Source organism: Phalangium opilio, unplaced genomic scaffold (assembly GCF_054372755.1).
Source record: "Phalangium opilio isolate 3A_F unplaced genomic scaffold, DU_Popi_V2 ptg001170l_1, whole genome shotgun sequence".
Taxonomy (NCBI): domain Eukaryota; kingdom Metazoa; phylum Arthropoda; class Arachnida; order Opiliones; family Phalangiidae; genus Phalangium; species Phalangium opilio.
Genome location: NW_028324255.1, coordinates 11,867,442 through 11,893,009, shown reverse-complemented (window position 1 = coordinate 11,893,009; position 25,568 = coordinate 11,867,442). Strand labels below are relative to the sequence as shown.

Below are 25,568 nucleotides of genomic sequence, written 5' to 3'. Positions count from 1 at the left end.
CATATTCCGTAGACCTGCGCTGGGTGACCACATTTCCTAAATTTTATAATTTTTCCTATTTTCGGATGTCTTCCTATTAGTTCCTATAATTTCGATAATTTTCCTATATTTTCCGATTTTTTGAAATTGTAGATATTTTGTGCGCTCTCACTTTTGGTTTTGTTATATATCACCAAAGCTATGGAAGCCTCTAAAAATATTTGTCGGGGAAGTCTGTGATGTTTTAAAGTTATAGCATATGTTTCTAAGATTACGTTCCATAAGTATGACACTTCCTATATTTCGAAATGCTAGAGACTTAATGAGAGCTAGTTCGAGAACGACGCGAGAATTGACTACACGCGATTTTCTACTCCATCTTCCTATTTAGTCTGTACTAAGCCTTTGACAGGGCCTCATCAGGCGTCGCTTTACGAGAAGCTATGACGTTTCATTTACGTCACTTCGAGACAAGCTCTCAGTTTCCAGTGACAAATTTATGTAACATATCTTACGAACTTATGGTTATAATTAAACCAAAGCTCCTTTGTAACTCGTAAGTAGTAGGCGCGTACTAAGAAAGATTTTTCCAATCCGCCGCCATCTTCATAATTGGCGCACAGAAATGTAACAAATCTTCTCTTTGTAAGAAAGTCCGTGAGTTTCAACCGATTTCACAAATATTTAGTACACTGGATTCCTTTAACCTATATATATATGGTCTTTCGGGATCGATGTGTTGCCATCATTTTAAATGGCGGCCAGATATTTAAAAACCTTTCTTTATAGAATGTCTGCGTGTAAAGTAATAAAATGTGTCCCGACGAGCTGATGGGCGACGCCGAGTGCCTTCGCTCCTAGGATGCTACAAAAATATTAGTCGACTCAGTAAAATGTACCCATACTTGATGGAGTTCTTACTACACTCAAGCGATGCCGCGGGTAACAGCTAGTCTCCCATAATTTCCTGTAAATAAATTGCAAATTTCCTATTTTCCAATAACTATTACAAGGTTATTTGTGGTAACCCTGAGTGCACAAACATATTTCGTAGATAACATAGACTTATGAAAACACATGTCATATAATTGTGTACAAACAGATCCCGTAGACTTGTGCACAAACAGATCCGTTAGAATTGTGCACAAACAGATCCCTTAGAATTGAGCACAAACAGATACCTTAGAATTGAACACAAACTGATGTCATAGACTTGCGCACAAAATGATGTCATAGACTTACGCAGAAACAGATGTCATAAACTTGTGCAAAAAGAGATGTTATATACCTGTACACAAAAAGATTCCATGGACCTCTGCACAAAAACATTCCATACCCCTATGCTCAAAAATATGCTCAAGAATATCTCGTACACCAGTGCACAAAAATACTGCATATCCATTTGCACAAAAATATCCCGTATCCATTTGCACAAAAATATCCCGTATCCATTTGCAGAAAAATGTTCTTTAGACCTGTGCACAAACAAATGCAGTGGCCTTTGCAAAGACAGATTCCTTAGACCTCTGCACAAACCGATTCAGTAGGCTTGTGCACAAAAATATCCCGTAGACCTGTGCACAAAAATATTCCGTAGACCTGTGCACAAAAATATTCCGTAGACCTGTGCACAAACAGATACCGTAGACATGTGCACAAACAGATACCGTAGACATGTGCACAAACAGATACCGTAGACATGTGCACAAACAGATTCCGGATACTTGGACACAAACGGAAGTCACAGGGTTGTGCACAAACAGATGTCATAGACTTGCACAAAAAATACATCATAGACTTGCGCAATAAGAGATGTCAAGGATATGTGCACATCAGATTCCACGGACTAGTGCACAAACAGAAGTCTTAGACTTGTTTACAAACAGAAGTCATAGACCTGTTTCCATAAAGATTCCATACCCATTTGCACAAAACAATTTCATACCCATTTGCACGAAACGATTCCATACCCATTTGCACAAAACGATTCCATAGACCTGTGCACAAAAATATTCCATAGACCTGGGCCCAAAGAGATTCCATAAAACTGTGCACAAAAGATTCCCTAGACCTGTGCTCAAAAAACTATGCCGTAGGCCTGTGCACAAACAGATGCCGTAGACCTGTAAGGAAACAGATTCCGTAAACCTGTGCACAAACAGATGTCGTAGGCCTGTGTACAAACAGATTCCGGAGATCTGTGCACAGATTCCGTAGCCATGTGCACAAACAAATTGGGTAGACTTGTGGAAGTCACAGGCTTGTGCACAACAGATGTCATAGACATGTTCAAACCAGATTCCATAGTTTTGTGCACAAACAGAAGTCATAGACATGTGCACAAAAACATTCTATAGACTTGTGCACATCAAGTTTCCATAGACCTGTGCACAAAAGATTTCATGAAGATGTGCACAAAATATTTCATGGAACTGTGCACAAAACATTATATATGCTTGTGCACATAAAGATTCCATAGACCTGCGCGCTAAAGATTCCATAGACCTGTGTACATAAAGATTTCATACCCATAGCACAAAACTATTCCATAACCATTTGCACAGAAATATTTCCTAGACCTGCGCACAAAACATTTCATAAAACTGTGCTGTGCACAAAAAGATTCCATTGACCTATGCACAAAATATTCTATTGGCTTTTGTATAAACATGTGACATAGACCTGTGTACAAAAATATTCCATGGACCTGTGCACAAAAACATGCCTTGGACCTGTTCAGAAACATTCCATACCCCTATATGCTCAAAAATATTCCACACCCATTTGCACAAACATTTTCCGTAGACCCGTGCACAAACAGATGCCGTAGACTAGCGCATAAACAGATTCCATAGATTTGCGCACAAATATATTACGTAGACTCGTGCACAAATAGATTCCACAGACTTGTACACAAACAGAAGTCACACGGTTTTGCACAATCCGATGTTATAGACTTGTGCACAAACAGATGTCATATGCTTGTGTAAAAAACTGATTTCATAGACTTCCTCAAAAAGAGATGTCATCGACATTTGCACAAGACATTCCGTAGACTTGTGCACATAAAGATTCTTCAGACTTGTGCACAAACATATTTTGTAGACCTGTACACACAGATAACATGGACTTGTGCAAAAATAGATGTCAAATATTTGTGCAAAAACACATACCTTAGACTTTTGCACAAACTGATGCCATAGACTTGTGCACAATCATATGTCCTAGACCGGTGTACAAAACATTCTATAGATTTGTGCACAAACATGAGTCATATACCTGTACACAAAAATATTCCACGGACTTCTGCACAAAAACATTCCATATACCTGTACACAAAAAAATCAATGGACCTCTGCACAAAAACATTGCATATCCCTATGCTCAAAAATGTTCCTTACCCATTTGCACAAAAATATCACGTTCACCTGTGCACAAAACTATCACGTACACCTGTGCACAAAAATATTCGGTATCCATTTTCACAAAAATATTCCGTACACCTGTGCACAAAAATATTCCAAATCCATTTTCACCATAATATTAAATACACCTATACACAAAAATATTCCGTACACCTGTGCACAAAAAAATTCCGTACTATTGTGTATAAAAATATTCCGTACACCAATGCATAAAAATATTTCGTACACTTGTGCACAAATAGAATCACAGGCTTGTGCACAAAGAAATGTCGGAGACTCGCGCAAAAAGAGATGTTATAGACATGTGCACATCAGATTCCATAGAGTTATGCACAAACATTTTCAATGCCCCTATGCTCAAACAGATTTCAAACCCTTATGCTCAAACAGATTTCAAACCCTTATGCTCAAAAAGATTCCATACCCATTTGCACAAAAATGATACGTAGACCCGTGCTCAAAAATATTCCGTAGACCTTTGCTCAGACAGAAGTCACTCGCGTGTGCACAAACAGATGTCATAGACTTGTGCACAAAGAGATGTTATAGACTTGTTCACAAGCAGGTGTTATAGAATTTATCACAAGCAGGTGTTATAGACTTGTTCACAAACAGATGATTTAGACTTGTGCACAAACAGATGCTTTAGACTTGTGCACAAACAGATGTTTTAGTCTTGTGCACAAACAGATATTTTAGTCTTGTGTACAAACAGATGTTTTAGTCTTGTGTACAAACAGATGTTTTAGACTTGTGCACAAACAGATGTTTTAGGCTTGTGTACAAACAGATGTTTTAGACTTGAGCATAAACAAATGTTATTGACTTGCGCAAAAAGAGATGTCATAGAAATGAGCAAATCAGATGTCATAGAAATGAGCAAATCAGATTCCATAGACCTGTGCACAAACAGAGGTCGTAGACCTGTGCACAAACAGAAGTTGTAGACCTGTGCAAATAAAGATTTTTCACTTGGACAAATAAAGATTCTTCAGACTTTTGTGTGCACATAATGATTCTTCAGACTTGTGTGCACATAAAGATTCTTCAGACTTATGTGCACATAAAGATTCTTCAGACTTGTGTGCACATAAAGATTCTTCAGACTTGTGTGCACATATTGATTCTTCAGACTTGTGTGCAACTAAAGATTCTTCAGACTGTGTGCACATAATGATTCTTCAGACTTGTGTGCACATAAAGATTCTTCAGACTTGTGTGCACATAAAGATTCTTCAGACTAGTGTGCACATAAAGATTCTTCAAACTTGTGCAAATAAAGATTCTTCAAACTTGTGCACATAAATATACCATAGACCCATGAACAAAAAATTCCATAGACCTGTGCACAGAAGATTCCATACTCCTATACTCAAAAGGATTCCATGCAGATTTGCACAAAAACATTCCGTAGACCTGTGTAAAACAATATTCCATAGGCCTGTGTAAAACAATATTCCATAGGCCTGTGTAAAACAATATTCCAGAGGCCTGTGTAAAACAATATTCCATAGGCCTGTGCACGAAATGATTGCATAGGCCTCTGCACAAAGAGATTTTATACTCCTTTGCACAACAATATTCTGTAGGTCTGCGCTTAAACAGATTCCGTAGACTTGTACACAAACAGATGTTATAGTTTAGACTCGTGTAAAAATTTAATTACCTATAATTGGTAATTATCTTTAATTGCTTATTTTGTTTAATTATCTTTAATTGCTTATTTTGTTTAATTAAGTTTAATCCGTACTTCGCAACTAAATTAGTTGGACGCGCAATAGTTATAATGACAATTAAGTTAGCTAATTGCCCTACCAATTTGATTATCCGCAGTAAAACGACGTAAGTCCTAGAATGACTTTCTTTATTACTTAACCCAAGCAAAAAAGTCTTAAGTTCCACAGTTTAAAGGTAAACCACGTAATTCGGAGCAGGTACTTAAAACTATTAAAAACAATACTTAAACTTTGTTTTTCGTAATGAAACAAAAATTGGCGCCCACTTTTAAAATGGGGCTTTCATTTAAGACCGTTTTCAAATCTATCAAACGTATAGTTATTTTTGTAAGGGTAGTTACAAAATGGGTAAGTTTGGAAAATTTCCCATGTTATTTCTATGGAGATTCTCTAGTTTTTCGCCAAAATCTGTGATTAATTTTATGGAAATGAAAACCACCCTTAGCAACTTTATGCTTTATAAAATAAACTGTTAGGTGGATCATCTTGAAATTTTTACCACATACTAAGGGCCCGGATTTTAGTTCAGTAGAAAAATTTCGAAACAATAAACTTAATACGAAAAAAGTTAAAACCAATCCAAAAACCTTCCTTATACATTAAAGCCGTCATCAGGCCTTATCTAAGGGAGCTACCGCTCCCTTAGAATAAAAAAGAAATGACCCGCATAGATCGGGTCACTCTTGGATGGACAGTCGGGAACTATTGAATTAATAAAGTTTTTAAACTAGCCTTATGGAGTCGTTAATAAGCGGGATTACAACATCATGTAGAAAATTCCCTTTGCTATGTGGTCCAACGCTTGTTGCGTTGCCGTAGCTTCATCGGGGAAACCAGGATTAACGGCATTCCAGCAGTTTTTAGTTTCTAACAGTCCCTGGGCTCTCAAAGACCAATAACGATAATTCTTCGAGTTTAATTTCTCCACTTTATACTCGTCTCCCATGGTGAATGTTATTTTATAGAGGTTGTTCTTCAGTAGTTTTGATTCAACGTTCGTCGCGTTAACAACAGTACATATTCGATATCAGTATCTTCACTTAACTGCGGCTCATCAATCGTGCCTTACTAATGTCTTTGTTAAACGTTTGTCCTCTCTGTGTGCAGTATCTTCACTTAACTGCGGCTCATCAACTGTGCCTTACGAATGTCTTTGTTAAAGGTTAGACTCTTCACTGTGTCTTCCTCGTGGGTGCGTTAGGCCTTGGTCACTTTACTGGGTGGGTTGGAAAAGCATATACATCGCTTACTTTTCCTGTCTGACTTGTCTTAGTGTAATTTCTTCTTGTTTACGCGTTAAAACAGATGTGCGGGGCCCATAACCTGTTATATTTAGGGACTGTCACATTTTTAGAGGCGGTGAGGGGTTTGAAGTTTGTGGCCATTATTAGCTTTAAATTTATATCCAATCATATATTTTATTATTATAGGCGAAATTAGGCAATATCGTGATTAATGCAGGTAGACAACTTAACGGGGCTATTTGTTATATTTAGTGGAAGTACATAAAAATCAATCACTTAGTTTATGTAAATTGTGCTTTAATGACATGAAGTGACATGACCAGAACGCGAGAGAACAACAATGCTGGTAGATTGTAACCACGCGTACATACATATAAAACTAGATGATTTGTACAGATGTCGCCACTGTTTGGCTGTGATAAATAGTCCCGCGAAATTTAAAGTTCTTCTAGGTCGTCTAACACTATTTGCGTTTAAATTTTTAATAACATTCTTTGATCGAAACGTATTTACGGATTGAGTACCTTAAAAAGTCTGTTTTAACTTCATATTTTTGAGCAATATTCGTTTTAAAATTTTGCTGTTTAATAGACCTAGTTGTGGCGATATCTCTAAGAGATTGAATAAGCCTCATCAATATGAGGGGGTGGCCAAGTTTTACAACAGTGTCTTTACTTCTTAGTTGCATATCCAAGAGGTTTAGTTTACATTAGTGAACTCGCCCTGTTTCTATTGTTTGGGCAACGCCTCTCCCCATAAGTACTGAAGCTCTATATTTGTTACGTGGATACATATCCATGGTATCAGCGTCGGAATTCGCAGGAAAAAAATTGCTATTTGATTTAGAAACCAATTATTTTTGGTAGAAACTAATTTAGAAATAATTATTAACTTTTACAATCGTTAATAAGTAAATTGAACGGGAGTTGTTTTCCAAAGGAAAATCTGCTAAAAAGGGGTACATGAAATTTTACTTTAATTTTCACGAAAATGCTGAAAAAGACTGCGTGGCAATCGTTTATGACAGTCAAAACTACACGTTTCCAATGGTCATTGAAAATAAAATCTTTGATACACCATCTGAGAATGTTTAATAGTAAGCCCAATCGTGAAATACGTTCAAAATGCACAATTTTACTAGCCCTAATATCAAAAACTGATTAATGAAGTAAGAACGTCAGATCATAGCTTTTGGAAAATGTGCTATTCCCCCCTTGGGGATATTAAAATTTCCTTCCCCCTCAACGAAAAGTTTTTGGCGCCATCTAGCGGCGTAATGTTCGTCCCGTAGACCCTAATTTTAAGAAATGGAATTTTAAAATGTACTTACAAACATCAAATCGTACTTTTCGTACTAAAAAAGTACAATTGTACTACTCAGAACAACACTGTTAGGGGTGGAGGCGTTTTGCCAATGAAACTGCTGGTAGAGCCACGAGAGCTACTTCTAATGGTCAAAAATGTCATACTCGGGGCCAGAAATAAGCACAGGACACTGGACATTGTCCAATAAAATTTTAAAATGAACCATAAATTTTTAATAAAAACTAAGGGGGTCACTGGACGGTTCACCAGTAAATTTTTTCGTGGTTTTGATAGCTTGACTATGAAGACGACACAATTTTTGCGCACTCCAGTGGGCAATGTCCTATAAAGTTTCCAGTGAAAGGGGCTGTCACTGGACACATGTCCTATAAGAAATTTTTCTTATTTCCGGCCCTGGCATAAGTTCAATTTTCCAAGGCAAAAAGAACTTTATCAATGCCTGTTTTCTTAGTAAAAAGTCAACATTAAAATCACCAACAACCATAGTGGGTATGGTTGGATCGTATTTTTCAGAAAATTGCAAAGCCAAATCGTCCAACACCAGTTGTAAGCTGGCTTGCGGCGACTTGTATAACAATACCACAGCAATTTTTTCGCCTTCCAAATTTGCAATCAAGCCAAATTCGTTCAAGACGAGCTATAGGGGATGGCTGACCTTTTGGAAGCCTAACACGAGTGACTGTACAATCCAAAGACTGTTCAGTCACGTTCCTTTTACCGTAAATAGTCGATCCATAGGACCGCCTTTCGGGGGCGTCAACCGGCAAGAAAATTCCTCCAAAATTCTGAAATTCTGGGATGCCTAAATCAGCTTGCGCTTTCGCTCGTATTTCCAGGATGAAAAGCAAGTCAGCGCTGACAACGAAATCGTCACGTCTGATATCCTCCAAATGACCCCTCAAAGACTCGGGGTTATGGAAAAACATAACTGGTCGTGAGAGTAATGTTGAGAGTTGAGCTTCTCTTTCCATTCTCTCCATTTCTATTTTAACGACGTCATCGTCCTTTGGAGGATCAGGCGCTACAGAATTTCCGTAAATATAAAGCCCCAGAGCGGAGGTTGCTCGACTGCAAGCGACATATAACATTGACCGTTGAATTTTCCTGTTCTTGTTAATGTGAACCACCACGCCTTTGTAGGTATCCCCCTGACTCTTGCTTCACCCACTTGCAGTGGAAATTGTTTCCTGCAAACCGAAACAATTTTATTCGAGTGGCGAAGGGTGAACGATTTCACTGTTTTCTCTAGGGGTGTCCAATTTGGTTCGGTCTTAAAAGTGGCAATCAAAGTTGCACTTTTTGCTCTAATGTCTTTTCCCACTTTTTCGTGGTCAAAAGAAATCCATACTCTGATAGGAACACGAGCCCCGTCGGGACTCACTCCGTAGTCAATTTGACGGATTCTTCCAGTGGCCCCATTAACAATTCCATCTTCAATGTTTATGTTCTTGGTAACCATGTAGCGAGCATTAATTTGCAAGCGAATATTTTCGCTCAAACCGTAAGTAGAACTGGGCTTCAGTTGTTTCGCTTTTTCCAGGATGTTTTTTCGCAAAAGCTAGGAGGATATAGGGGTGAAGGAGTCTTCGACTGCCCGTTTTCCCATTGAAACGCGCTTACCGATTATTGGCCGTGGTTTCCCCCCCCCGTTCTCTTTCCTTCTGGGAGATTCTTTACCGCCAACTAGTTCCGCGCACATCGTCATCGGGCGTCGTCTTTTCTTTTGTTTCCATTTTTGGTAAAGACTGCATTTTTTAGTGCTTTAACGGAACATTTATCATTATTTTATTTTTTATCAATTGTAAATTATGGTTCTTTGATAAAACTGTAGTAGAGGGAACGGTTTTTTACTCTATCCCTAAACCAAAAACTCAATTAGAAAAGTGTTTAAGATGGATTAAAGCCTGTGGGAGAGTAGAGTTAACACCCGATAACATTAAAAAATATCATTCTTTCCCCTAATCTCTTACTTTTTACAACGCCGCCTACATATAGACGGTGTTGCTTCTAAGGCCTAAGCTAGCATGAAAAACCCGCTCTTTTTTGAATTGTGATTTGCGTGGTCACGTGATGCGCGTAACCAAGACTACTATGTGAGCTTGCACAAATCTCCCATGGGAGAGGCCGAAATCTCAGCTCTAAGAACGGGTAGTCGAAGACTCCTTCACCCCTATATCCTCCTAGCTTTGACGGTATCGAAAGCCAAGCAGTCGCAGAATTCTGTTTTGAACTGGTTTAGACGCAGACACGCAGTTAATTGAAATCTGCAGCACCTTTGTTCGTGGCATACAGGTGTACGGCGTCAAGAGGAAGGTCACCTTTAACATTCACCTTCTGTTTCTGTATTAGTAATTCGTCACTGATTTCCATTTTTCCAATGGCCATTCGATTTAGAGCCACGGCGAATGCCTTGTCTTCCTTTTGACGCATGATCTCAGTCAAGAAAAAACCTTAAATTCTTTCCAAATCGGATTATTATCAAGCAATACAGCATAACGGGTGTCACGCGCTTTAGGTACTTGAAATGCAAAACTGTCGCCTACTGGTTTCAGTTGGTTAAAATCGCCAACAACCAAAAGTGATAAAGCAACAAATGAATCTTCTGACCCCATAATCTCTTGGCACCATTTACTTTCTCAAGAATCCCAACGCCAGCCATAGAAATTTCGTCTACATTGAGGGCCTTCCAGGCAACCATCATTTTGTTCAACATATCTGATTCCAGCCTCGACATGGGTCCTTCGTATTGGCTAACTGGAAGCGAGTAAGCCGTATGCAGAGTGGTTCCGCCAATGTTAAATGCGGCTTTTCCCGTGAAGGCGCATTTTAAGGCAATGACGTTGGAGTTGTCGGCCCCAGGTTTTTTGTGAAAATACCTCGTGACACCCTCGTGAACAGCGTTTATCAAGACGCTTTTACCTACTCCGGCTCCTACAGTAACAAACAGGCATAGTGACTGTTCGGGCTTGGTTTTAAAATGTCCAAGAATAGGGCCAAAAACATCTCTTTGCCTTACGTTCAAACTCTGTACCATTATTCCATACTCAGTATCTTCTACGATACGAACAGTCTGCACGATTGTGTAGTCTGGAACACTGACATCGGGAAGTTCCTGTCCAATGTCTGCATTACCATCTCTTAAAGCCAAAACGGCGAATTCTGGGTCATCCATCGTTTATTCACGATCTCTTTCATCTTGAATTTTCCAATATTGGTTGAACATTAACACCATCTACTTGGGCTTCATTTTCAAGGAATTACACTCTCGGTCTTTCAAAGTCAGCTTCACCAGCTTCGTTTACAAATTCTTTTCTGTTCCGTGAAATAAACTCCATATTTGCTTCGAGAACTTCCTTGAAATTCTTATCCAAAATATCAGTGGCTTCATCGCACCAACGATAGAACAAGAGAAGCTACTCCCTGTAGAAATCCAAGGTATCCTTTTCGATGTTGTAATTTCGGTATATGCCTCCAGCAAACGTTTATTCCCCTTGGCAAACTGCTTAGGCGCCATGGGAACGACTTCGTATGGATTACGCGGGACTCGTAAATGGCAAAATGATCCTCATGATTGTGGATTCATATTCAAACTGGATCGAAGCCATCGTTGTCACTAACGCAACTGCTGCGGCAACCACAGCGGAATTACGGGAACTATTTGCCAGATATGACCTGCCAAAGACCGTCGTCTCGGATAATGGTACGCCATTCACTGGAACTGAAACGACACAAATCCTACAACAAAACGGTGATAAACAAATATTCACTGCTCGTTACCACCCAGCTTCAAACGGACTCGCGGAACGCGCGGTCAGAACAATGAAGACTACTATTGCAAAATTAACCACCGGCGATCTAAGAACGCAGCTGAACCGGGCACTTCTAAACTATGGGCGAACTCCCCTTACTGACGGAATTTCTCCCGCCGATGTGATGTTGTGGTATCCTCTCAGAACACGCTGGAATCTCATTAATCCACGTCTAGCTGAACTGGCAACTGAACGCGCTAAGCCCCAAGGGCAAGAGTTACCGTCGAAATTCCATGTAGGGCAGCTGGTATTCGCCCGTAACTTCGGTCAAGGATCACCATGGTTCCACGGCGAAATATATGAAAACCGCGGTAATGCCATGTTTGACATTCACACCCCAAACGGTAGTATTCGACGACATCGCGATCAGATACGCCCACGTACGCAACCCGCTGAACGCGGCGTTAATTTTCGCACGCCACACCCAGCCGACACACCATCATATTCTTCTGACGCTGATACGCCAACCACCCGCTCGAACGAGACTGAAGCGCTAGCACCACTGAACACCGAAAATCTTCAGCTACTGCGCCCCCGCGAGAAGATATCACAAACGAGCCATGTCAAGCTAGTCCGCAGCTACGTCGTAAACCACGAACAATATTAGATATATAAACCTTTTCTTTACGGAGAAGGTGGTGTTATATCCCTAGCTAGATGGCGCCATATAACGTAGAGTTGACCGCAGAACATTATTACACTTACAGAGCCGCTAGGCTACGAGTAACTATGTCGGAAACATTGTCTAACCCATTCGTGTAACTATATCATTATTATTTGTATTAAAGCATTTGAAGTTAAGATGTACATCGAGTTTAGTTATTTACAAGAGATATAACAGATTGTAATTTGGCAACAGCTCTCAAGTCTCTCCTCCCTGGCAACAGTCAGGGTTTAAAAACCCGCATTTTTTTTAAAAAAAAAGACCCAGCCCACCGGGGTTTCTGGGTTTTATTGGGTATTTGGGTATATTATCTTTAGCAGTTGCGTGCATGGTAGAAATTATCATTCAAAAATAACTACTTAATAAAAAAAGTCTAAAATATTTCATAAAAAATTAATATACTACTTTAGAAGTTGAAACAACTAATATCTAACAAATAACTTAAACTATCTTTAAAACGAAATTATTCTATCATTGAAATTCATCAAAATTTAAGATCATAGTGATGGGTTTTAGTGGATTTTTTGTGGTGAGCAAAACCCAATAAAACTAGGGATGCACCAATATATCGGTTAACGATATATCGGTCTATCTTTTTCATATCGGTATCGGCCAATATCGGCTTCATGTTGCAAGGGACGAGTTTAAGTTTCGTCGACTTACAATAATCACTCGCAAAACTTAGTTATTTAAAATGAAAAACTTAAAACTATATTCCAAAAAAAGTATTCTCCTAGCGACTTGTCCGAGCCAAAGCTAAATCTTATCTACTTTCTCAATTCTCTCGCTCGGACCTCGCCTCTATCTCCTCCTTACAAATTCTCTCTTTATTTTTCCCCAAAAAGGGTTTTTTTCAAAAAAAAAAAACACGTTAACAAACAAAATGCAGGATAAGGTGGGTTTTCACCTTTACCATTACAAAAATATTTACTACAAGAAAAGTTCGAATTCTCCGATAATCCTTTGCAGGTGGATTTTTAGGTGTTTTTCCATTCCACCTCTTACACACCCCTCCACTAAAGTAGTTTTAGGGACTGAAACACTTTACAATGAGAGAATAATAAAACAACTTTTTTTTTCTTAAATATACATAAAAAACAAATAAAGCAAGATACAAAAATTATTACTTTTTTTTTTTTCAAACAAATTACAAGCGGCTCTGATATCGTTTTAAATTAACAATGTGGTGAGATCCAATATCTTTTGGTTTTCTATCTACAGTTTCCAATTTATAAGTTACATCAGATATATGTTTTTACCTCTCCGTGTGACGTAGTCCAGGAGAGGTTCTGTAACGGCCGTGTCTGTCTGTCTGTCTGTCTGTCTGTGTGTGTGTCTGTCTGTCCGTTGTTACACCCACGTGACCGCGTTCGCAGTTTGCGTATCGGAGCAAACGTGTTCGCCATTTCCGAACTGCTTTCACAGTCACGGAAATGGCTCCTCTACTTGAGTTCTCACACCACATCTTCTGATCTTTGTCCATCCCACATGAACACCAGTCTGGTACTTATCTGGCTTCCAACACCATCATCTTCTGTTCTTCGTCAATCCCACATTGACACCAGTCTGCACTTACACTGGCTTCTAACACCACCATCCACTGGTCTGCCGTCTATTCCACATAGACACCAATCTGTATCATTGGCTTCTACTCCATTATCATCGTTTGGTTTTAGGATATACGCGGCGATCAGCTAGGGTTACGAGAAGCGTCTAGCCTCCCTAAGGTGGGATCGGCCACCAAAGGTTTTCGCAATTGCGCTTTTTCCTTACTATTATAATGGAATCGAATCGTATATATACCCCAAAATTTGAAGAAAGCGGGAAGAGGGGTACCCTTCACTTTAAACGTCAATATTAGCAAAGTTTGAGAAGATAATAGGTATAACTTTATTTTAAACGATTTAACTATTATTAATGTTAATTATTGAAGATTAAAATAATTAAAAATAATTATATTTATTTTAATATTAAAGATAAACCTCTCGTACAAAGAGAGATTATCACTGCCTCCTGTATCAACCAAGGCCCGTGCATGCGATATATTTCCTTCATTGCCTCCTATATCTACCAAGGCCCGTGCATGCGATATATTTCCTTCATTGCCTCCTGTATCTATCAAGGCCCGTGCATTGTGATATATATCATTCATTGCCTCCTATATATATAAAGGATGAGGGCAAAAGTGTTTTCATTGGATAATTTTGTTTATATAATCTTCTCGACACGGAGAGGTAATATTTTGGTTTTCCCAACTTGTTTTTTTCTTACTCGATATGGTCCTACCCATCTGTTTGCCAATTTACTGGTAAATTTCTTAAATTTTGATGACAAAGGGTGTGCTCTTAGTAATACTAAATCTTCAACATTAAACTTGGCATCGCGTTGTTTCTGGTCATAATACATTTTCTGCTGATTATGAGCTAAGGGTCTAGCGCTTTTGACACTGGCATGTACAGTTGTCATTTTTTCTTTTAAATCATTTATGTAATTTACTGGATTTTTATCAGAGTTATTCTTTGGGATATTACTTTCTAATACTCTATCAAAAGGGCTTTTTCTAACCACTCCTTCCTCTAGCATCTTTTCTAAATGATTTTCTACTATTTTCCGTTTTGGCGGGGATAACGGATATGGCCGTGAATTAAACGGTATTCTCGAGGTAACTTCTATTTTGTTTTCTATCACTGAGGTTCTTCCCGCCTTCCCTGGGAAATCCTGACTCAACACCTCTATATCGTTGTCTAACTTAATATCCTTTTCACCTGTTTTTGTCGTGGTCAAATCTATATGGGTGTTTCCCTCTGCTTCTGTTCCTTTCTCTACAGCGCCACACACGTTTAGGCACGCTTTGGTTCTATAATTTTTGGCTAATGGGTACGCGGTGTCATCCTCCTTAAAATAGTACTGTAGGGTGTGGGGCTTGGCGTATAATCCCGTGTGTAATTGAAAATCCCATCCCAATATAAGTTCCGCGTTTAGTGATTCTGCGATTGCTACTCGCCAATTCCATGTTCTATCCTGAATTTTTATAGGTAAAACTACTGATCCTATAATATTTAATTCACTTTTGTCCACGTTATTGACTTTTGGCCCTAACCATTCTTCGAATTGACCCTCTTTTCCCTTTGCTTCTTTGAGAGTTTCTTTGGACATTACTGTTATTTCTGCCCCTCCATCTAAGATAGCTATCCGGCGTTTACCGGAATAAGTGGGCGTTCAGGCCTGCGCGTGGCGACCTTTAAATTTTTTCCGTTTTCTAAGTTTTCCCCAATTTCGGGAATACCAGTCTCGCAGACATTTTCCATTCTTATCATTAAATTATCCTCACTAATTGGATTATACCCTAGTAAACCAACATTCAATGTTTGCTCCGAGTTAGCTTCGTTTTCAGGGGAATTTTGTTCTGTTGTTAATGACGCTATCTGACGTGGTCTAAATTCCACTATACCAATTCGATTTTCCCCTTCTCTATTATTGTTTGCGCCCCCCGTTCGACATTGATAAGCCTTATGTCCCGGTTTACCACATTGAAAACATACTATTGCTTGCCTGGGGTTTTCATTTCTTAAATCATCGTAAGAATTATTGTAGGTCCTATTAAAATTTCGCGGATGACCAGAAACAGGGTATCCATGACTGTTACTTTGTTGATTAGATGCTTCTCGTGGACCATTGTGTTCATTACTCTTAGGGTAATTTGGGGTTTGATAAGAATTTACTGGTCTTTGATTATTGAATCTTGGGTTTACTTGACTGACTACATTTCTTTCTCTGGGTTTGTTTTCCGATTCATAATTCGAGCATCTAATCATTAAAGCCTGAGCCTCTTGGGCTTTTTCTTGTACCTGGGACAACGTGGGGTTATCCGGTAACCTCATATTTTGCAACAGTCTTGGATCCATTCCGTTTAAAACTATTTCAACAATTTCGCTATTTCTCATTGTTGTGTCTAATTGAGCGCATAATCTTTCAATTTCCAAAATATAATTTAGTACTGGCTCATTCAATTTTTGTTTACTATTCAATATTTTTCTTTTTAACTGTCTTTTGTAATCGTTTCCTAAAAATGCTTTGCAAAACGCGTCTCTAAATTCAGACCAAGTCGTTATGGTCGGACTTACTCTATTCCACCAACAAATTAAATTGTTCCCTAGCATTAACGGGATAGTTTCTAGCTTTTTAGCTTCGGTTAACCTTCTCGTGGCAAGACATTGCTCTGCCTCATTCAAGAATCTAAGAGGGTCCTCTTCCGGTTTTCCCTCAAATTTTGGCAATGATTCTTTATTAAATATTCCCGTGTTATTAACCGATTCATTTTCTCTCTGCCTATCTCCTTGGGAAGTTATAGCTTCAGCCAAGGTCTCTAAGAGATTGGCTTGGGCTCTTCTATCATCATTCTGTTGTTCTATTAATTGTTGTATGGATCTAGCTATAACGTCTATAGGGGAAGCCATTGTTGCAGAGTTGCTTCGCGTTATAGGTCCTAAATTTTTATCCGCGGCTGGTGGGCTCATGTATATAACAAAACAAACTTAAATTTACTAGTACCTCAATAGGTTCCTTAATGTTCTGTATTTTCACTAATGTAAAAGTTCAAAAGTTCTTAGCTGTATTATTTTTCTTCTTTTCTTTGTCGTCGGTGGGCTAGTTCCGTTCCTCCACGCGGCGATTTTTTTCTTCTTTTCTTTGGCTCGATGAAGAGGGGTCCGTCGGTGGGCTATTGTCCGTTCTTCCACACGGCGGTTTTGAAGCGTTCGTTGGCGGGCTAGTTCCGTTCTTCCGCGCGGTGACTGTTATTTTGGCTATTTTCTCGATGAAGCTAGGTCCGTCGGTGGGCTGTTTTCCGTTCTTCCACGCGGCGGTTTTGGCTCGGATTTTGCGGTTTCGTCCGTGGGCTATTTCCGTTCTTCCACGTCGATTTAGGCTAGGATAATGCTCGTACGTCGGTGGGCTTGGTCTGTTCTTCCACTCGGCGTATAGCGGTTTCGTCCGTGGGCTAATTCCGTTCTTCCACGTCGATTTCGGATAGGAGAATGCGGGTACGTCGGTGGGCTTGGTCCGTTCTTCCACTCAGCGTATTGCGGGGTCCGTGGGCTTGTTCCGTTCTTCCACGGTGAAACTTTTTTTTTTTTTTTTAAATGTTCTTCGCGGTATCGTAGCAGTTTTTGGCCAGTGCCCGGCGCCTCCACCAAATATTGCAAGGGACGAGTTTAAGTTTCGTCGACTTACAATAATCACTCGCAAAACTTAGTTATTTAAAATGAAAAACTTAAAACTATATTCCAAAAAAAGTATTCTCCTAGCGACTTGTCCGAGCCAAAGCTAAATCTTATCTACTTTCTCAATTCTCTCGCTCGGACCTCGCCTCTATCTCCTCCTTACAAATTCTCTCTTTATTTTTCCCCAAAAAGGGTTCTTTTAAAAAAAAACACGTTAACAAACAAAATGCAGGATAAGGTGGGTTTTCACCTTTACCATTACAAAAATATTTACTACAAGAAAAGTTCGAATTCTCCGATAATCCTTTGCAGGTGGATTTTTAGGTGTTTTTCCATTCCACCTCTTACAATGTAAACCGATATTTCCGCGAAAAACTTGACAAGTTATAAGGTACTCAATGAATACAAATTGAAGTACATCTCACAAATTTATTCCTACAATTTAACATTTCCCTTTAAAAATGCAAGGTTTTCCAAAATCTCAGATTTATTCCGTTGTTCACGACTATGAGTATGTAATTTCCCTAGTTTCCCATACCTCCTACAAACAATCGAAGTCGACACTGACGCTTGTACACTTTGAACTTTTCACGTGTGGTCCATAATTTTGCTTATAACGCAACTTCTTGTTGAACAAGGCCGGCCGATATATTGGCTGTACCCATATCGGTGCATCCCTAAATAAAACCCGCGATTTTTTGGGCTAGGTTTTTTCTTTAATTCCAGCTCTGAACATAGTGAATGAGGGTGAAAATCGTAAAACCACCAAAAAAGGTTCCCTCAAAGGTTTTACCACTAAATGCTTTCATTGAACACCCAAATTCTAAAAACCCTGAATATATTCTGTATAAAGGAAATGTGTGGCAAATAAAATCTTTAAAAGCCCCAAACTTTCTCCGTGTCATTACTTTGGTTTCGTTCTTAGAGTGTAACTGAATTCTGTCTGCCGAGGCTTCAACACTTCAAACTTCTTCGTGGACGTACCTTCTAAAGGCGGAGAGGAATAGCGTCATATCTATTTGCCTTTATATGAAATCTACAGTTACAAATGTAAATTAATCCAAAATTATTAAACGTTATTTTGTCAGGTAAAACAATATTGCGAATTTTTAAGGGTTTCGATGCAAATTGGGGCCAGAGAACTGATCAAGATTGGTACAGGTGGTGACGGAAAGTGGAGTGTCACGATATGTGAAAAGTCCCCTATCTCTCAAAATTTGTCACTCAGCCTCAGACGCAGATTTAGAGCAGTGCGAAATCCTGGTTGATCATAGTAATGTCTGCCAAGTCGAGTTTTAAGTGCTCTGACTGTAGCTTTACGGAGCGCGTTCCATACGTTGATAGCAAGATTCCTGAATTGCTCTCAGCAGAAGCAATAATATTCAGATATTCAGGTACAGTACTTCACTACATTTCATCGTGTTAAAATCTTAGAGAAGTTATAAAGAAGGAAAAAGACTTATCTACTGAATTCATATTTATTTTTTTTTACTTCGAATTAATTTCGCTTTGAAAGTGACATAATTTACACACATGCCCACACATATTTTCTCATAGCGTCATTGTACGTTGCATAGAAAAAAAACGCTTTGAATTTCATGCATTTATATTTTTTTCGCGTTTTTAACGGCCTTTTTTCCACATACGTGTTAGAGATGGCCTTAGAAACAGGAAAATGGTTGAGCTACTCTGCGCTCATGTCCATTTTTGTCGAGGTGACCTTTGGACAAGGGTTTCAAGCGCAAGATTTATTAAAAATATTTAATATAATACCAACTTTAGATCCAGATACTTTTAGAAGTCTGGTGAGTTTGAAATGATAATTTCAGTTTTCATAAGTAACTACAGCTTTTGATTTTTGTTTACATCCTTCTTGTTATATTAAACTCGGACATAGCCGGAGTTGATTACCACTAAAGGATATCCATTGGAAGAACATGACGTCATTACTAAGGATGGTTACATCTTGGGCGTCAAGAGAATCCCGCGAGGTATCAGTGTCCAGTATGACGGACCAGTTCGACAACCCGTATATTTGCACCACGGTATCTTTTGTACCGGTAGCGATTGGGTTATGAATTCGCCCAATCAGAGTCTCGCTTTTTTATTGGCTGATGCTGGGTACGACGTATGGATCGCTAATGCCAGGGGTAGTACTTATTCAAAGAAACATACCAATTACACCACCAATGATCCAAAATTTTGGGAATTCTCGTAAGAACTCTTTTGAAACCTTTTTCAATCCCAAACACTTGATTACTATAAAATTTGACCTTTTTTATAGATGGGAGGAAATGGCTTTATTTGATCTACCAGCGGTCATCGACTACATTCTGGAAAAAACAGGTTATGATCAGTTGGTACACGTTGGCCATTCCATGGGTACTACCGTAGCTTTCGCCATGTTGTCCTAATTTCCGGAATATAACAAAAAGGTCAAATTGTTCGTGGCATTGGCACCCGTGGTATATTTGGGCCACTTATCGAGTATCTTGAAGCTTTTGGTGCCCTTTCGGAGCCAGATAGCCGTAAGTTGTCCTTGATTTTATTTACCGAAAGTAATTCATGTACATACATATTGTTACATATGTCATGAAGTTCATTTTAAAATTGTTGGGTCAAAATGAACTTCTTCCGAGCTCGGATTTTCGTAATCTTCTCACCGATTTTGCGTGCAGTCGGCCACCATTTACAGAATTTTGCATTAAATTATTGTTTTCTATCGTTGGTGGTTCTTCGAATCAGATTAATGAGGTTTGTTATACAAGGTCTAATTAAAGTTTTGGAAAATCTCAAATAGAATATTGCAGAGCCGATTTTCGGTGATAAATCATCATTACCCTGGTGGGACTTCTATAAACACTGCTTTACACTTTGGACAGGTAATCCGTACATTCTTTCAACATGGTTTTTAGCCACATCGTATGATGTACATCTACGATGAGGCTCTTAGTTTGACCTGCCCTGTTGTTGTTGTAGTAGTAGTAGGGGTGTCACAGTCGCGCCTTTGGCAGTATAAAATTTTTCGATCGTCATTGAAGGGAAAGTGAAAGGGAGAGAATTGTGGTGAAGTTGATATTTTGCGTTCGTCTACTTAAAAGGAAAGGAATTATGATAGTAAGGTTAAGCCATATACTCTCCCTTAAAAATTCCTCTCACCCGTCGACAATAAGAGTTTCATGCTCCCCTATTTCAACATTCAAAGAAATCGAGGGAAATTTTGAAAGCCAAAGCAAGTATTTACTGACGTTCTTTTTAGAATGGTCTTAAGGCACCGGAATATTACAATTATTGGGTGTTTTACCGAATTCTTTCTCTTTCAAACTCTTCTGGCCATAAGTTCATGTTAGAAACTTATAAGATGCGAAAATTATGCGTCGGCATAAGTCTGTGTCATAAACTAAAACTTTCTGTACGTGTATTAATTGAGCGTTAAGTACGTAATTTTAGAAATTTATAAGAAGCGATAAGTGTGCATCGGCATAAGTCTATGATGTAAACTCATCGAGGGGATAATCACTAAAACTATCTGTTCTTCTATTCGCCGGAATATTACAATTACGGCATAAGTAAATTTATACCGGTAATAATTTTATCACTGTTTAGGGTAGGGCATCGAGGGGCTATTCACTCTGATTTTATGCACGGTAAAACATTTAAGCATTATAAAAGATAGCGCTATTCACTCATTAGGGTAAGGTATAGAGGGGTTATCCACTAATAAGGGTAAGGTATAGAGGGGTTATCCACTAATAAGGGTAAGGTATAGAGGGGTTATCCACTAATAAGGGTAGGTATAGAGGGGCTATTCACTCGTACGATGTGGCTACTATTACGAGCCCTTGGGTCGTCTTGTTATTATAATTTTCATCTTTTCCCCACAACGAAAGATGATTGCATCGAATGAATTTACGAAATTCGACTACGGAAAGAATAGGAACATCGAAATTTATAAACAGGTATCTACATTAAAGGAAGGGTGATGTGAAAAATAAAGTGATTTTTTATCGAGTCTTCTGCCAATTATAATAACGGATTTATAAATGGGGAAGAGGGGGGCTTACGTCCTAGCACCGATGCCAGAGGCATATTGTGCACCCTCATATTCAGGCCTTGAAGAGACCCGTGGCCGCGGCGTAACGTAGAATTCGTTCCACCGTTATGGAAGAGACCCACGAGGGCTCCACAAGTGATGTGAATCAAAGGGATCTAATTTGAGTGAGGCGAAGTAATCGCACTCGCATGACCGGCAGAGAGGGTCGTCAGCAAGGCCCATCAGATGGAAGTGTCTATTTAGCCGACGGTGCCCGGTCAAAATACCGGTGGCCAGCTTAATATCACATCTGCTGAGCGCAATAAGGTCCCTAGCCCGAAACCTGCAGGGGTCATTGACAAACTGTTTCGTCTGTCTCTGACCCTCCATATTATGCCAGAGCGGATTTTGAATGACAGTCAACCTGTCATGCAGGCTTCGTCTAGCGTACCCGTAGGGGATGGGGACGACCGGCGCCGGTCCCAAGAACTTGGCCTCCTATCGGCTTGCTCATTGCCATGATGTCCGCTATATGCCCCGGAACCCAGTACAACTGGATATCCTGTTGCGGGACGCCAGTCGCACAAGCAGATCAAGGCAGCTGCGCACCAGTTGAGAAGTGATCTGACACTGGTTCAGCGCTTTCAAGGCGGCCTGACTGTCAGAGTAAATTCTCACAGTCCGTCCGATATACCCTTTCTTGATGCAGTAGTCCGCGCAATAACAGATCGCGGAATTTCCGCCTCGAACACGCTTGCGTAGGTGCCCTGACTCTTTGAGAAACCCACCCTTTTGATTTGGCAGTAGTAGCCGGCACCAGCGCCGGAATCAGTCTTAGAACCATCGGTGAACCAAATAGTCTCACTCCCGGTACCAAGAGGCAGCAGGTTAGTCCCCTCGGCCCGACTGGGAAAGTGGATGCTGAATGGCTTTGTAAAATCAAAACCAGTAACGGTTTTGTCAGAGCTCATCGTCAGCGATGGCTCAAGTGCAGCATACTCCCGGAAGAGCTTAGTATGGCTGTGATCCCAAAGTCTGGGTACCCAGCAGCCATTATTGCAGAGTCTGTAGGCCCCCATGGCAGCCTCATCCTCAACGAAGAGATGAAGAGAAAGCATGTCAAGGAGTATGTCCAGGAAAGCAGTCGGGGTCGATCTCATGGCCCCCGTGATACCAATGCAGGCCAGCCTTTGAAGCTTGCGCAGGTCAGCCTGACCGTTTTGAGCCGGGCCCTCGTCCACCAGACAAGTGCCGCGTAGGATATTATGGGTCTAATGATCCCAGTGTTAAGCCAGTTTACGGCCTTGGGGTTGAGGCCGCAAGTCTTACCGACAGAGCTCCTTTTTCTCCAGAAAAGCATTTAAGCCTTCTTGATGCACCGATCAAGGTGCGGCTTCCATGTAAGTCTGCAATCGAAAGTCACCCCCAGATATTTCGCCTCGGAGGACTTTGTAAGGACCTGACCAAAAAAGGAGATATCTTTGAACAGGTCTTTAGTATTCTTCCTCGTAAAAGGAACAAGGGCAGTTTTGAGAGGATTAAAAGTGAGGTTAACCACCCGGCACCATTGCTCCACGTTAGAGAGTGCAGAGCTCATAAGCGTGGCGATAGTAGCCGGAAATTTCCCGATAATTACTATCGTCACATAGACCGCATATCCGAAGCACCGGCAGCCCCCCTACACCCTCGAGCAACCCCAGGAAATCGTCCAACACCAGGCTCCACAACAGGGGGGAGAGAACTCCAAGAAATATCTCCGAATGATTTTAAAATTCATATTAGGTTGGGATTTTTTGGTTAATTTGAAATAAGGACCTCTGACCAATCGCTTAACGCCCTGCCTTTTTGTTAACAAAATTCTCGTGGCACGCTCCATGCCAAATGAAATTAATCGCGAGATTTGATAAAACTTGCGCGCGATGTGATAATCGTGGCGCGAGATGTAGAGCGTGCCACTGGAATTTTGTTAACAGGAAGGCAGGGTGTTATGCGATTGGTCAGAAGTCTTTATTTAAAATTATCCTTAAGATCTAAACCGAATTTGAATTTTAAAATCATTCGGTGGTATTTCCTGAATGTTTCACTATGCAGACTGGTCTTGTAATTAGTGGAAGAATCGATAAAAACCTGTTAATTTTCTACTTCACCCTCCCAGTAAATATTGCCTAAATCGAAATTTAATGACTTTTTTTTTCGTTTTGTTTGAAGGAAAAACCTCCGAAATTCAATGTCGAAGCCATTACTACTCCGATTGCACTCTTTTGGGGTCAGGCTGATAACCTCGCCGTTCCAACTGACGTGGCTCTCCTGGAACCTCGTATCAAGAATCTAATTGTAAATTACAGGGTACCAATAACAGAGTTTACGCATGTGGACTTCGTTTACGGAAAAGATGCCAACAAATTCGTTTACGAGAAAATGTTTACAATTTTAGAAGATTACAGGAATTAGAATATTTTTGGATTTTTGGGTTGCAACACAAATTGTTTTTGATTTTTAGCCATTCAAGGATTGCTGTACAGTATTTTTCAATTTCAAAGTAAAGTTAAAGTAAAAATAACTTGATACATAATGGTATTTATTATTTTGTCGCGCATTTGTCTGGAAATACCATTTACAATTACCAGTGATTTTTGTATTAGAAAGTTTCAATAGCATTCAATCGTTTCACGTTATTGAACCCTTCCCTGGAGGAGAAGAAGGTTACCGCTAGTAAAGTAACTAAAAATTAATCAAGAAGAATGGTTAAGAGAATTGAGGAGAAAATATGACAAAAGAGGAATGTATGGAACTTGTTTAAAATTAATTTTAATTCATTTTTAATGTTGTAATGATAAACGTACGAAGGCAGTATATTTCTGTACATATTAATGCGGTGTAGTTTTTTTACCTAGATGATGTCTATTGTAAGTTTTCAACAAGATGTCCGTAACGTAAACTGAAACGGCAGTTTAGAGAAAAATATCGCGTTTTATCATTGTCACCCTCGCAAGCGAATTAAAATTTTCGAATTTTCTCCTGATTTTAGAAACAATTCATGGTTGAATATATTATAAAGACTACCGAATGATGCCGCAAATTTGCCTTCCGAGCTTCCCGGTTAGGTCGACGGCGAGGTCTAGTCGCGGTCCAATGCAAGAAAATAGTACTGTAGCCGTCGCCGATTGGTCTGGCATTAAAGAGGTTATCTACGGTTAGGGGCTCATAATTGGTTTAACGCTTTTTTGTTCGTCTGCTTAGTTTTTAATTTTACACGTAATTTTAATTACGGTAAAATTTAAGAAACGGCACCAAAACCCCTGTCCCTGTCCCTGTCCCTGTCCCTGTGCCGGACGCGTCCGCGAAACGAACGCTTACGATAAGAGAGGGAAACCGGTCGCGTCCGCGAAACGTACGCTTACGATGAGAGAGAGAGATCGCTAGCGTACGCGGTGGCGATACGAAGCTCCGCGTAGAGAGAGAACTGCCTGCCTGGTATATTAGTGAGAGGGGGAAGAGGGAGAGGGGGCATCCCGCTCGGAGAGAGAGGAAAGAAAGGTAGTTTAAATCTCGCGGGCTTTTTTGAGTGAAGGGAAACAAGATGATAATTTTCGTGCACTACTGCACTTTGTGCGCGTGATACATCAGAGATTATGCTGGATGGTTAGGTTAGGTTTCCTAAAATAGAGGGGACGCTTTACGGTCATAGTGATTTCTGGTTTAGGGGATCCAGGATTTTGTTTAAATACATTATTTGATTCGTATGGTTTTTAAAAATTATACTTTAGTGGGGTGCACAATTTAGTTTCATTAATATTATTTGAAATGTGACGTTATTAGAAATTAAAGGGATACACGATTGTGTTTCAGAAATGTTTTTAGTTGTACGATTTATTGGAAATCAACTATACGGGGGGTCACGTGAGCCGTGTATTAGTGAGAGGGGGAAGAGGGAGAGGGTATATTAGTGAGAGGGGGAAGAGGGAGAGGGGGCATCCCGCTCGGAGAGAGAGGAAAGAAAGGTAGTTTAAATCTCGCGGGCTTTTTTGAGTGAAGGGAAACAAGATGATAATTTTCGTGCACTACTGCACTTTGTGCGCGTGATACATCAGAGATTATGCTGGATGGTTAGGTTAGGTTTCGTAAAATAG

General features: G+C 39.8%; 1 pseudogene across 1 annotated transcript; it reads left to right on the top strand.

Annotated features, from left to right (window-relative positions):
- Window positions 1-19,060: 19,060 nt before the first annotated feature.
- LOC149587289 (gastric triacylglycerol lipase-like) lies at window positions 19,061-24,681 on the top strand (annotated as a pseudogene). The gene is made up of 7 exons (XR_016380301.1): window positions 19,061-19,210; window positions 19,303-19,619; window positions 19,690-19,933; window positions 20,004-20,159; window positions 20,216-20,287; window positions 21,296-21,364; window positions 23,647-24,681. The product of XR_016380301.1 is annotated as a gastric triacylglycerol lipase-like (transcript).
- The last annotated feature ends 887 nt before the right edge of the window (window positions 24,682-25,568 follow it).